The following is a 16,234-nucleotide window of genomic DNA, read 5'->3' on the forward strand; positions in this document are numbered from 1 at the left end:
TTATTGCAACTTTTATTGATATTTTTTCTTTTATTCATACAATGGGTATTCTGACAAATTTTATATCATTAATAATTTTCAAGTCTTTAATTTTAAAATGTACTCATTTTTTTAAAAAAAACTGGGTTTATTTTATCAAAATCTCAATTTAATTTGTTAGTTCGTAATAAATATATATATTTTAAATGTGTAACTTAAGCCATTTGTAATTTCACAAGCCATTTGTAATTCATTATTTATATTCTGAAATTATATAATAGAAATCACACTATATAAATATATAGTTATGTATTTACATTTGAACTAAGCGGAAATTTTAACTTAACATCCCCCCTTATAATTCTAAAATAAAATTGTTCAATTTTTAAGTTGTCATTTTTTTCAATAAATGACACAATAAAGAATTATCATTCATTATTTATATTCTGAAATTATATAATAAAAACCACACTATATAAATATATAGTTATGTATTTACATTTGAACTAAGCGGAAATTTTAACTTAATTTTTTTCCCTTTATAATATTAAAATTTTTTGATTTTTAAGTGGACATTTCTTGTAATAATTGGCACAAATAAAGAACAAAATTTAAAAATATTCAAATTACTTACTTCAACAAATTTACACATATTTTTTCCCCTTCTCTTTTCACTGGAATTGCTAAATGGAGAAATACTTACATAACTTTATTCTTTTAGTATTTGAAATTTTATTTAGTAAAACACCTAAAAACAAAACTTCAACGCAAGGTAGAAATTTTTTCAGGGAATGAAACCGGGAAAGCAACTAATATCATGAAAATTGCTAATATTTTTTTATAATGTTAAAATAACTTTTATGGGCACATCAGAAATTTTCATCAATTCGATAATTGTTTAAAGGTGTTATGCTCGATTAAACTAACAATCTTTGCAAAAAATTTACATAACATTTTAATTTCAAAACTGTCAGTAAATATTATGTGTTATCTAAATTAAATTTGCACAAACATATAATTGCATACAAGAATGAGACGAAAAAATAATAAAAGTTTTTACATTATCTTTTAAAAGTTGCCTTTAGTATTAAAGATCAAAATTTGACTACAATCAATTACTCTTTTGAGAAAGTTACTATAACAAAATGGATTTTTGATTAAGACAATTTCATTCCTCGTTTTTCTCTGAGTATATAGTATGCGTTATGAAGAATTAGCCTTAAAAAATATATATTATGCATTTAAAAAAGTTGCTTTTGCAAAGAACCTTATACATAAAAATTTAAACAAGATTCTTCGCTGATTTAAATTTTCTGTTTTTTTTTTTTACAATAATGTAAATAAATGTTCTGCTAAATTTTAAATATTAAGCCAAATAAATTTTTACTATTATCATTATTTTACAATTACATTAATTTAAACATCATAAAAATATATATACACTTATCTCAAATTTGAACTGCAAAATTGAAGTAATAAATACAATGCTAGTAGTATAATTGCTCATAAGTTAGAGTTATTGTTTAACAATGATGTTAAAATAAATTGCTTCTGATATCTTTAAAATTTCTTGAATTTTCACAATACTTAAACATAACTATAATGACTAGAATAAATTGCACAATGCAGTAGTTAAGAATAAAAAAACAAATCAAATCAAATCATGACAAACATTTCACTACTTATTTTATTTTAAAACAAAACACAATATAAATATAATTTCACTCAACTATAAAAGCAATACATTCCTACCATCATTGTTTAATATAAGCTTATAAATATTCTTTTGTTAAAATATAAGTTAAGAACACGTATTTGTAATTAAATAAAATTATTTTTATTTTTATTTCAAAAAGCAACAGTAGGACCATGAGTTATCATTTTAATTATTATTATTTTTAAATTAAAAAAAATTCCAAAACTTTACAGTCATTTCATACAGTTTAAAGTTTTTCTTCAATTCAATTTTTTGTTTTTGTGCAACTGAACTATATTTCAGAGCAATAAACTGAAAATCTTTGCTTTGTGGAAAGATTTTATAAAATGGTCCGCAACAATTGCGCATATCACACAAACACACAGCAAGGATGAATTGCACAGGGATGCACCTTTCTTCAAACTTTCAGCTCCGGCAGATTTAAAGAGAACCTCCAGTTGTCTTGCTTTCTGTCAGGATCGAACATATGGCTCCCAGTTTTCTACCAGAATATTAATTTCCGTTTTCATTGTACAGCACCTAATCTCAAATGTGTATGCCTCCTTCTGGGTAGATAAGCTTGCTTATCCAGCAGACGAAGCTAAAATTATAAGAGAAAAAAGTTAACTTTACATTGAAAACACTAAATTTAAATCTCTACATTACTTAATCTACATTAAATACTGAAAACATTAAATTAAAGTAAATTTAAAACTATTAAGCATTGAATATTTCTTTAAAATTTAAATCATTTCATTTGAAAATGTTTACAATTTAAAGGGTAACAATACCTGCAGCAAAAAATCTCAGTATCACCGAGCAAGAATGGAAAAATATTTCACTTATAACCGCTTTCAAATAATAATTTTATTCTTTCTTAATTGTTATTATTTTTTAAAAAAAGAAGAAATTATAGTTCAATACGCTTAAGCCTATTTGCTATCATTTATAAATTAATATAATAAACCATACATCAAAAACATCTGTCTATATTCATGAAATGAAAATAAAGATATTTAACTCATCATTTTACAATATATTAAACAGGAAATTCAAATAATGTAACAACAGTGTTCGACTTGTGAATAAAATTTCAAAAATTCTAAAATGCAATGGTTTTAAGTAAAAAGTAATTGATTAATTAATAATTATTTTAACATGGCAAACCTGTTTACTAAAAATTTATTTTTATCTTTATCATTGCAATGAAAAAAAATTCAAACAGCAAAACTCTTTGTGACAAGCCAACAAAAAAAGTGGTAAATAAACGATTGCTTATTTTCTTCCATTGCTTACTTTAAAATTTGATTAATGTAAACAAACATCAACGTAAAAAGATACTATGAGAATTCAAAATCATCGATTCATGGTTGAAAAAATCATATAGAAGGAGAATTCTCTAACAATTCACATATTTCAAAGTTGTAAATATATATTAAATACAGTTAGCCCCTTCCCCCAAATATTTTGACATAGCATTCTTTAAAAGTCAGTATGCATTCCCAACATTTGTCAAATATTTTTTTCTTATAGTTTAACTACATTTTTACAGCATTAGGTTATTTCTAATAGGAATTTATTTAAAAAATATAATTTAATCAAAGCTCTACATTCACCATAATCACCATTTTGAATAGACCATATTATTGTTTATTTTTTAATCATTTACAAATTAATATAAATAATGATGCATCAAAAACATACAGATTAGCCTATATTCAAATAAAAATCAGTCTATATTTAAATAAAAATGTTTAATTTATTGTTGTACAATATTTCAAATATGAAATTTTAATATATATTAAAATTTCTTGAAGATGAAGAGCTATATCTGAAATTGTAAAAAAAAATTTACTTTACAATGGAAAAACCAAATTTAAAATTATTAAATAATGAATATTTATTTTAAACTCAAATTATTTAATTTGAAAATGTTTAAAAAAATTGTAATATCTTTTACAATGAAATTCAATGAGTAAATTGCGGTATCAATACTTGCATCAAAAAATCTTGGTAGAGCCAAGCGAAAAGCAAAAAGTAACATAGTGGGAATGTAACTCATAAACACTCTCAAGCAAACTATCATATGTCTTTTATAAAAAAAATAAAAACTCTACCTGCAAAACTCTTTAACCCCTTTTATTAGACCTGAAAATAAATACTCACTATGTGGCAAGTCAACAAAAAAAAGTGGGAATAAACAGCCTGCTTACTTTTTTCCACTGCTTATTTTAAAAATTTATTAGTGAAAGAGAATGTCAATGTAAAAAAATGCTATGAGAATTCAAAATCATCAATTCAGGATTGAAAAAATCATTTAGAAAGAGAATTCTTTAACAATTCACATATTTCTATGCTGCAATATATATATTAAATACAGTTCGCCCCTGCCTCCAAATATTTTTACATAACGTTCTGTAAAAGTCAGTGTGAATAACAAAATTTTATCAAATATTTTTTTTACTATTTAATTAAATTTTTACAGCATTAGATTATTTCTAATAGGAATTTATTTAAAAAATAAAATTTCATCAAAGCTCTACATTCACTATTTTTAATAGATCATATTATTGTTTATTTTTCAATCATTTACAAATCAATATAAATAATGATGCTTAAAAAACATACACATCAGTCGGATATAGGAATTAAAACAACGGCTCAATTAGCAAACCATAATTTTAATTTAAGATTGTGATTTCCTTTTTTTTCCCTCTTGATTTTTAAAATGACAAAATAAATTAAACAGAATGTGTTTATAAATGTAGTCATTCATCAAAAAATAAATAAATATTTAATCTATATATTTTTATATTAAATATTCATTTTTATTTCTATATCAAAATAGATAAGGTAAGCTAAAAAAAATTAAAAAATCTATGTACTCATAGGAATTTATTTTTCCACAAAATTTCTTTATAGAAAATCAGATAATATCAAAGATACTGTAAATATATTATGAGAAAAAATACCAGTTAATAACCCTACTGCTTCAAATAGACTTTCAAACGGAAGAATGACATTATATCAGAAAAAAAATATCTGAATTCAACAGAATTTATTTTTTCTATTTTTGGCATATTAAGAGTAATTTTTTTTTAATATAATCTCAAACTTCCGAAATATACATTTTCCACCAATAAAGAATAACGTAGATTTTATTTTCACGCTTTTTCATTCAAACGTAGAATTTCAATTCACATCATTAGCATTATTTTTTGAAGAAAATTCATGTTTATTAATTACTTTCTACCAGTGGCGTACGCAGAATTTTTTTAAGGGGGGTGTTCATAATTTTCTGAAACTACTAAAAGAAATTCGAATCTGTTATAAAGCACTGTTATTTCCCTAATTTAGACAGCTAGACAATTTTGACTTTTTATTTAGACAACATTGTTTAGTTAAATTTTGATTTGATTTTTTAAGTTGAAGAACATAATGTAATATTTTCTGAAAAAGTTTACTGTCATATGGGTGGAAAGTAGCACTTTGAGGGCCACTTTCACATTCATCAGATTTTGTTATGCTAGAAACATTTTCTTCAACTGAAGTATCACATTTCTGTACAACAGAAAAACTTACATTGGTATTAGATGCTGTCACCTCACTAATTTCAGATCGTGATTTTTTCTCAAAATAATAAAAAATTGCTAAATTCTTGTGTTAAAAATTGTTAAATCCTAAAGATCCAAGAACAGCAAATATATGTATATATTGGCACAGAAATATGCGCTATGCTACGATCTCAAAGTTTCGAGCTGGAATGAATGAATAACTTCAACGAGCACAGTATCTCTGGTATTGTTACTGATTTCTTCACTAGTCGAAATACTGGCGACGACGGGTTCGGCGATTGAATGAACTTTTTGTTAAGACAAAACGTAACCGATTTAGCGACAAGCTCCGAAAGACAAGCGGCAGAGATAACTCTTAACCTGACTAACTAACTCCACTGTACTCCGTTCCCCCTTTTATATAATTTTTCACCGAGTCTCCAAAATTCTCGAATTGTCTCAAAGACGACAGAACGTCTAGGATTCCAGAATCATCGCGTAAAGACCTCGCGAATGACAGCCAGTCTCGAAAACTATACTGGCAGGACAGAAAGGAACCAGTCCATAACAGTATCACGCTTGAATTTGGTTTCAAAAGTACAACCCTATTATAGTAAATGTTTTTTCAGTATTCTGAGAAATACCGTGAGAAAAAAAAGTAGGCATAAGGTTAATAAAAATACATAGTCTTAAAGAATAATAGCTCGCATAATTTCTACTAAAATTTTTATTTTTGCCATTTTGTCTGAGCTCAAGGGGGGTGTTTAAACCCCTAAACCCCTCCCTTGCGTACGCCACTGCTTTCTACAGTTATGCAAGCCTATATAAAGACAGCATTAAATGTTTACTTCAATCTGTACTTTCAGTCTTAAGAATCAAAAGATTTTTAAAAATGAAATTTCAGATGTGTTGGAATTTAGCACACACTAAGAAAGAATGTAATTTCGTTAACTAAAATTAATTAATGCAGCAATTTATTTAAAATAAATTTTAAAACTAAGAAAAGAAAATAATAAAAGTATCAATAATTTAAAACACTGTTTTTTAACTTCTAAAATCAATATATATATATACATAAATTTGTTGATTTAAATCAATGTTTTTTTTTTTTTTTAAAATCATTTGATTTAAATCAACAAACCCTGCTCTAAAGTAATAATTTCATTTAATTTTTCACTGCAGAAAATTCTATACCTGTACATTTCAATATTAATTTGAAGTTGCAAACAGTTCTCATATTTTGCTTAATCACACTATTCTAAATTTCAGTTGTTGAGAAAAGTAACAGTTGTAAGTTTTGTTTTAAAGTCTTTCCCGCCAGAGGGCTAAAGCCATGTGTTGTAAAACAATATGAAATAGTAGTCTGCTACTGAACGCTGGATGTAAGGCATCGACTTCGATGAAGATAATTTTGTATTTTGAGTTCTCTTAAGGGCGCCACCCTAATAATATGGAATTTGTAAAATAAATGCATATACTTTTGATTGTTGATGAAGCACATCATTTTGTGTTTTCATCAGTGTTCAGAAGCAACTATAAGTTTTTTATTTTATCACAAAAATATAAAATGTATAAAAAACAAAGAAAAGAGTAAGAAAATGAGTATAGTCATAGAAAAAGTTAAAATTATAATATAGTATTTGTCAGTTAAAATGAAACTTTTCGTTTAAGTCATTGTTAACAATTCAAATTTCTTCGAGGCAATTCTAAACCTTAATTTTGTTCTAAATGTCAGTATTCAGACACACAACAGAAGTTTAATATGAAGTTGTAAAATGCATATATATATATATACATAATTTTGATGTCAGCAATACAATGCAATTTTTCACAAAAACGATTGTTTCCATTATTAAATTCAGTGTCAACAATTCACATTTTTCTGAGGCAACTCTTAACCTCTAAATATTATTTTTTTCTAAGTACCCATTTCTAAATGTCAGTATTCAACCACAAAACAACTTAAAGTCCTCAAATTTAGCATGAAGTTGTAAAATGTAATGAAAGATGGTCATAGCAATAATGTAAATAGAAGTGAAGTAAGTACTGTAAAATTAAAACAATATTTTTAATCAATGAGCCAAGTTCTTCAAGAAGCAGTTGTAGAAGTAGCTGGATAGAAGTTTTTTTATATAAAACTTTTTATAGAATTTCTTTAAAAACACAATTGTTAGTCTGGGCATTTGGCGATACAACACTTATAGAATTGAAGGATTTGTTACGTCAAGCGCTCAGGTATCATAATTTTGATCTAGTTGCGCTTCTATGTCATTTTGATTTATGTTGCTAAGTTAACTTTCAAAAAATTCTATGGCTGGCAACAGCATTTATATTTTTTAAGTTGTTTATTTTTATTTCTTTTAAATCGTTCTTTTTTTAGCGAAATGTTTTGTAACCTAACAGAATTCGCGATCGCAACGCTCGAGTACGCCGTCTAGCGGGAGCCTGTAAATATCAGACATTAATTTATCACGTTTTCATTTAGTTCCATCGAAGTCATTGACAGAATCAGACGCCATTTTTTAGCAGCAAATAAGAAACAAAATTTCCCTAAGGAAAAGGCCGAAGAACTTGAAAAAAATCTCCAGAATATTAGTAAATCTTTCAGGAACAGAACACGCCAAACATTTGAAGAAAAATTCCTCAATAATTTTTAATTTCTATTATCAACAAACTTGCAACTGATGACTTCCGATTTCGGATACTGTTACAGATGTGTGTATTAAGGTAAAATGCATTTCTTCTGTCTTCAATTCATTACGAATTAAAGTGAAGTCAACATTGCTTTCGTCATTCTAGTGAATAAATATGAATTCAGAACATACAGAATTGTAATAGCTATAGCATATTCTTCTTCGTTATCGAATAGTATATATTTCTGTATCCATATAATTCGGAAAACAACAATACAAAATTATCCAAGTTACTTGAAATAGTGCCATTTGTGCTGATTCTTAATTAATTTTAATCGTTTTCTTGGTAAGTTTTTTTTTAGTTTTGAAAGAATAAGTTCAACTAGAATTCAGCTATTCTGTTTTTAGCTACATATTCAAATTCATATCAATTATAAAATTTTGCTGTGTAGTATGTTATCTAAAAGTAATGAAGGGATAAACTATGTATCTATTATTTGAGAATAAAGTTTTCAAACAAGGAACTTATCATTTTGGAATTCTCCGGGAAGGTAAGTGCAATGATTTTAACAATAAAAAATTTGCTTGTAAATATTTTTTTTTCATTTGATGATGGCTCTCTACAGAATGGTTTTTTACGTCTTATTAAGAAAAGAATAATAAAAAAAGAAATAATATGAAAGTTTTTATTTCAATGTAAAGAATTCTTAAAAGCGTTTTTTTATCCTAAGAATTCTTTATTTTCCGTTTTTTAGTTTATAATTTTTTGATAAAAATTGTTCTCAAAATACTTTTTTTGAAAAATTAAATGGTATAACATTATGTGTTTATGTATACTTCTTGTATATTCCAATGTTTGAAGTAATATGATTCAGAAAAGTATGGAATAAAAATTCGGTACTTACGTATTAACAGATTTGGCGGTTTTTAAGTGCCGCCAATCTACACTTAAAATTTTTGCGACAATTCATAAAATAAAACACTTTATTTAAAATCAAAATAGTCAATCGGATTTCGGTGGAAAATGAGCCGATATAGAGTTTAGCATAGATTCAAAACAATCATATCGCCATATGAACTCTGATAAATAAGATTCCAAATGAAATAACATTTCCAAAACGTACGTTTACCAAGATAAAGTTTCCTGTTGTAGGAATTGGTACATTTTCGTTTCTTCGGTAAAATATTTCCCTCATGAAAAAATAAAATTGCATCTTGTTTTGTTTTTGGCAAATCCCAAAGACGAATTTTCGTAGCACTAAAAATGGCGACAAAAAAGAATTGTTTTTTTTTTTTTTTTTTTTTTTTTGTTTCGTCAGCATTCTTTATTTTACGTTTCTTAGTTTCTAAATAATGATTTTTATTGAAACTTGAAATTTTTTGATAAAAATTGTTGTCAAAAAACGTTGTTTACAAAATTAAATTTCATAAAATTATGAGGCTTATGTATACTTTTTGTTCATTTTAATACTTGAAGTAATATGATTCTTAAAACTATAGAATGTAAAGTTTAAATGGGCCTTTCATGTTATATCATTAAATTTAGTAAAACTATTTCTCGGGCATTAGGTTTTAACTCTTATAAGAATATACATATTTTTTTCTGTTAATGTACAAATATTTTTCCGATGTGTTTTGGATATTCCTTCTCTAATAAAAAGAGATACCATTTTGTTTTCGGTTGTACAAGAAAGAATATCAAGCATTTTTCTTTTTTAAATTTAATTAGCCACAATAAAGAAGGAACGTTGCAATGCTACACGCTACATTAACGACGGCTCCAGAGTAACTGAATGACGGTTCATATAGAAATCGCAGGTATGCGTCTCATACAACAACGCCCCCTATAGTTCGTTGCGATCGCGAATTCTTTACCGACTGTTCTCTGTTTATATGAAGAAAATAAAGTAAATTAATTAATTCCTAATTGAGTTTAAATTAAATATTATCATGTTTTTAGGGCATGAATCTGAATTGAACAACCTGATAATGCTCACTCTGGTTATTGTTTCCGTTTTTAAAAGCGCTATATGTTGAGCCATCTCATCTAGATTTGCCATGTGACATTTTTAGCAGCAATCATTGGTCGATTTTCTAACGTTGCCATCCGGGGAGTTGTAATGAGGCTTTTTTTTGGTGCCGTATAAGAGAAATATATATATAGATGTTACCTGAAACTGAAAACTCTCTTTCTGTACGTTTTTCCCTTCTTTGAGGTGTGATTTGTGATTGAAATAGGGTGATTTGAGGAAGATTTTTTTCTTACTTGTAAATAGCAATATCAGGTGCGTAAACTGGCACAAGTACAAAAGTTGTATATTTTGTTTATAAAATGCCTATAACTTCCAAACTATTCGAATTTTTGTCTAGAGATTGGTCTCATTCAATTCAACAGGAAAAAAATACATTGGAAACTATGCTTCACTTGCCTGCCAAAGGAGACTCAATTTACCCATCAAATCCCTCCTTCATTTTTCTCAAAAAGGGGTAAAGCGTACTCAGAGAAGAAGGGGAGTTTTTAGGTATCATAATAAATATCAAAACCTGTTTTATTACCAAGTTTAGAGTGGAGTCGTTAGAAGAAATTGCTTTTAAACTCCTTCCAGTTTCTTCATGCAGTGCAACAGATCTTAACATACCAAGAGCTAAATTATTGAATAAGAAGTAAAATATTTTTGACGAATGTCTTTATGATGGTATCTTTTAAACTGGGTATATAATCAAAATGTTTGTTACAAGTACTTTAGATTCCTCTGAGAATTAACTTCAATTAGATACTGGTAGAATAACCACAAGTAACTATTGTTGATTTATATTTTATTTTTATACTAGTTTCGGTACTTAATTCCAGCTGATTGCTTTAATTGAGTTCTGATGAAGTTTGGTTTCGTGTGTGATATTAAAACTGTATCTTAAAGTATTTTTTCCTGTAGGTGTAAGAAAGTTTTATGAGATTAATAAAAAAGGAAAAATACATTGTATTTTTTTAAAATTCAATTAGCTTCAAAGTCCTTATTTCATGAAAAGACGACACAATATAAATTAATGTAACTTAACTTTCCACCTGAACCCATCCATTGTTATCTAAAGGCCTGGTTTCTTAGGACAGGACGCAATCAGCTGGAAATCAGCGCTAACCTCTGATTGGTCCATTTGTGAGTTTGATAGCATACGTCATCGAACGCTCATCTTGAACTACCATTGCCGTCCAACCAAAGAACTTATACGCTTCGCGTAAAGAAGGGAAACTTCCTATACTATCAATGCTAAGTCGTAACGATCTTTCCTCCAACTTGGGCGCTGAAGGTGTAATGCAGGAAAGCTACCGTCAGGAGCGATTGAAGAACGGGTGCAGATCATTTGACTTTCTCCCAATGCACTCATATTTTCTCCGTTAATTATAATCGGATTCGATTTTGCTTTTAAATTTTTTTCAGTTCACAAATTTAGCAGGATTATAATTTATTTTATAGTAGTAAATATTTATTTAACAAAAGTAATTTTTATTAAAAAATAAAAATTCATTGAAACTTTAAAAAATTGAGTAGAATTCATTTCCCCTTGAAAAAAAAACTTTTTCGATTTGTTAATTTTTCCATGTGTGTATATATATATAAGAAATGTGCTATATATATTTAAAATTTCTTAATTATATGTACTTAGAGTTTTAAAAAAATAAACGAGGCACTTGTTGCAGAATTTGTTTTATCTTTATTAAACTTATCTAAAAAAATTCCTCTTGGTTACATATTTTAAGAATATACTTTTCAATAAAATAAAAATTACACAAATAAAATTGCATACATTTTATACAATAAATAAATATTTGAGCAAGTTTATGAAATAAAATTAAAAAGATGCAATATTGGTTCATTGGAACTGCACTTGGAACAAGTCTATATATTTCTGATACATAATCTTTAATTTTAGAATGTCTTGAACACAATCTACATCTGTTGTGTAGTCAGTCTGTCAGTATCAGCATTCCGTAACGATACAATTTTGCTGGCCTCTAATCATTTCTTGCACCTAATATTATAAAAAAAAAAAAAATCACACAGTAAGATTAAAGTGCTAATATGACATAAGAATGCTGTCTAATTCGACAACGGAACTTAAAATGTATGGCATTAGTAAATGATATGTATTATTTTCCTTAAGTATTAATATTTTATTAATTAGTTTTAAAAAAGCAGGCAGTGTTTAAGGAAAATATTTAGAAAGGAAATTTAATAACAAAACAATTCATTGGGTGATTAAGTAACAAAATCAAGTAAATTTATGTTTTACTGGAAGTATCATCTTCATAGCATGCAGGGGCCCCGGGCACAAAAATATTTTAGACCTATAATGTGTCGTAATGTTTAAAAACAAACTAAAAAACTTCACATACAAAAAATAAATCATTTTTAAGATACAGTCCCTGGCCAAATTATTAGACGCACTTTAAGATTCTATGTAAAATTATAATTATCCGGTAATACTATAAAGCTTTATTATTTTTACGTATCTGAAACCGGTTTCCACTTCTTTACGTTAGTGTATCAGTTAGTTAACATTGAAATGAAATACGATAAAAATAAATACAAATGGGAGGTGAATGAAAAATCTCCTAAATAAAAATCCATTTGCATGTTTAATTATAAAAGTATTAACATGTATATTAATACTTTTATAATTAAATACATTATATTAATAAATTAACGCGTATGTTTAATTATAAAAGTATAGTATGTAAACTCGTGCAAATCATGTCATTATTAAGAAACTACAGTGGGTCTATTAATTTGACCTAATTATTATAATATAATAATATAGTACCTGATACAATAAATAATCTGTATTTTTATTACATTTTGTCGAATTTATATTACATATCGCCTAATTTAACCAATTGATACACAAACGTAAACAAGTACAAACCGGTTTCAGTAGCGTAAATACAATAAAGCTGTGTAGTATCACCTGAGTAAATAAGATTTTACATAGAATCTTATAGTGCGTCTAATAATTTGGCCAGGGACTGTACAATGCAATAATTTTAACTAATTTTGATTACCACAAAAACTCAAATTAAGTACTTTTAAACTATGCTTAGCTAAAAAAAAATTGATACGCTAACCAGTTGTAATCCTCATATAATAAAATAAGAAAAATAGTTTTCGGTTGACTTTTTAAGTTTTCTTGGTGATAAAATACTCCAATTATTGGTGTTGGATGAGCAATCACAATTTGTAGAAAAAAATGCATACTCTATAAAAAAAATTATTAAAAATATATAAGGTAATGTTTTTAGTCTTAAGTTCTTTTTAATGCAAATTTTCAAAAAAGTGCGATTTTCTAGGGCCCCCTGAGAAAATGGGGTCCCCTGGCATTGCCCTGTGTGCCTATAAGTAAAGACGGTACTGTTTACTGAACATTTAGAGCTAACAGATAAAAAAATATATATAACTACTATAAACCATTCTATAAATATTATATGAATAAAAAGTAATACTTTTTACACTTAACACTATTTAAATAATTTCATATATGTAATGAATTTTCAAAAATTTAAAACGTCAAATTTATAGATCTTTTTCACATTTCTTGAAAAACATTTAAATTTTAACTTAGTTATATACATAAATTTCATTTGTAAATATTTAATTCAGACCAAAAAAGATAAACGCACTTATGGAATTATACAGAATTTAAAAACCAAATAAAATTAAATTAAAGTCAGACACTCTAAATTAGTCACACATTTAGTTACAATTCTAAGTCAGTCTTATCTAATAGGTTCATATAATCAATCATTGAAAAATAATTTACCGAAATCTTCGAAAATGCTTAACTATTTACTTACATTTCGATATTTTGAGGAAAGTGAAACAATTTCAAATTTGGATAACCCGCTCTATTTACATTGTAGTAAGCACATCTATCATAATTGCGCACAGAAGAATCACTGAAAAATATTGAAAGGAAAAAAGAGGAGTACAATCTTTATCAAAACTGAAAACAAGGAGAAAAAAATCAACAGAAGATAGGTTATACAAAGCGCTCTTACTTGTGAGGGATAATTGTCAAATTAACGTCCGCCATTGATTGATTTCTCGTGTGCTTCTCTCTCTAAACTCTCCTTCCAAAACTAAGGATGATATTGCGCATGCGCTGCACTGCGCCCCTGGAGACAAACTTCTCCGCCGTACACGAATCGCTGGCATTGTGCCAAATTTTGTTACGACTTTCGCGAGTTTCCCATCTTTACACTTATACAATCTTTGGTCCAACTCAACCGCAGTTGGATTACAACGGTGACGTTAACCACAGAAGCAATGGCGGACAACATCCAACAGCACATTGAAATCAGCCAAGATTTTGATTTTGACATTAAACATAGCTTCTTCATTAAACATAGCACTCTTCATTTAGCTCAGCTATAATGTGTTTTTTCTTGGACAAAGTCATTATTTGTTCTCTAAAACACTGGTCGACAATAACAAAATCAATACAAATTCAAAATAAATATTTGTTTACGTTATTAACGCATGCGTAATGAGAGATAATGTCTGCGTTGGACCGACTGCTCACGCTGAGCTAACAAAAAAGTATTTTTTTGGCGTCAGCTCTACGTCAACTTTCCGCTGACGCCCAGATAAGTCGCTAGTTCTAAGAAACCAGGCCTTGAGCTAACAAACCAGTATTTTGTTGGCGTCAGCGGGACGTTGACGTCCCTCTGGATAGACCAATAGAGTTGGTTATATGGTTGGACCAATAGAGTTTTTCAAGTTCCATTAAACAGTACCAAATCAACCAAACTTAATATCTCGGCTGGGGTTCCCAAGGGTACTATCCTGGGACCAAAACTATACATCTTTTCTCCCTACGACTTTCCAATCAATAAACGAGACGGCAATAGCATCACATCATATTATGCTGATGACACAGGGCTTATAATTAAATCAAGAAACTCAAATATTGCACTCTTGAAGCTCCAAGATATTCTCCGTGAATGGTCTCTTAAATGAAAAATTCTAAAATTCTTATCTGAAGTAAGCGTTCAAAAGTCTCAAATATTAGTCATCCAAATGAAGAGAACTCCGATACTTCTCCAAAACCAACCTATTCCAATTCCAATAGTAAAAAAAGACACATAAATAGAAAATCAACCTGGAATGACGAGCTAAGACACGCCATAGATAAAGCTCAAGTTGCTATCCTACAAATCCAGCCACTATTCTATAACCACCAAATGAGCCTCAATTTAAAAATCTTATACATCTACAAATTTAACGCCGATTTCTTTGACAAAACAGTCCATAGTACTATAGCGAATTTTAATCATATCTTTCAAAATAAAAAAATTTCACCTAAGATTCTCAACACAGCCGTATTGCTGCCCACTTCCGCAGCATGGTTTCCTTCTGCAATAACTACCAAATCCGCTAATATCCTGTTCACCTTCAGCAATAAAAACTCAAAATCAAAGATAAAGGCTTCTAAGTAGGCGTTACCTCACCCCTGTGCTCCGCCTACTCACCAGGGCTCGAAAAAAGTCAGAAATTTTACCCGTCCCCGAGGACTGCTTGTCCAACAATGTACCCGTCCTCCTTTGAAACTAACCCGTCGTTTCTAAATAAATAAAAATATAATTTTCTCCTATTTATTACTAACAATTATATAAATTGCACAATGAATTAGTAGTTACTAGGATTACAAATACTAGGATAGCATTATACGGTAATAAAAGAAATACTAGGTTACTAATAGTAAAACCTATTATTTCTTTAAAGAAATAATTTATTTCTTTAATGAAATAATTTATTTCTTTAATGAAATAATTTATTTCTTTAATGAAATAATTTATTTCTTTAATGAAATAATTTATTTCTTTAATGAAATAATTTATTTCTTTAATGAAATAATTTATTTCTTTAATGAAATAATTTAAATAACAAAGGTCAAGTTATCTGTCAATTATCATGTCAATTTATCCGATGGTACTGCGTTTTTTAAATGAATCAAATACGACGTTTGCCAGTTCCACAATCAAGCCAATGAATTACAGAGGTTTCTGCACAGAAATCTGTAAGAGGTTTTTCATTTATTAAGACCAGCACGTAATGTGTTTTTTTTTTTTTTTTTTTTTTTTGCAAGTTCATTGCTGAAAAGCCCCTTTCAACCGCTGCAGTACTCCCAGACAGAGAAAACATCAATTCCACCATGCGCAGTATGTTGCTGTATTTCGAGATTAGAGGGTCATTTTAGAAGTGAGCAGCTAGACTCTTGTAAGATAACAAAAATTGAAAATATATCACGAACATTAACGGGAAAATGGCCGTCCGCGCGGACGTTGGATTCGAGAAATTTGTTGTCCGCGGGGAATT

This window comes from Parasteatoda tepidariorum, chromosome 5 (assembly GCF_982258835.1).
Source record: "Parasteatoda tepidariorum strain Cologne lab strain chromosome 5, Ptep-v5.0, whole genome shotgun sequence".
Lineage (NCBI taxonomy): Eukaryota > Metazoa > Arthropoda > Arachnida > Araneae > Theridiidae > Parasteatoda > Parasteatoda tepidariorum.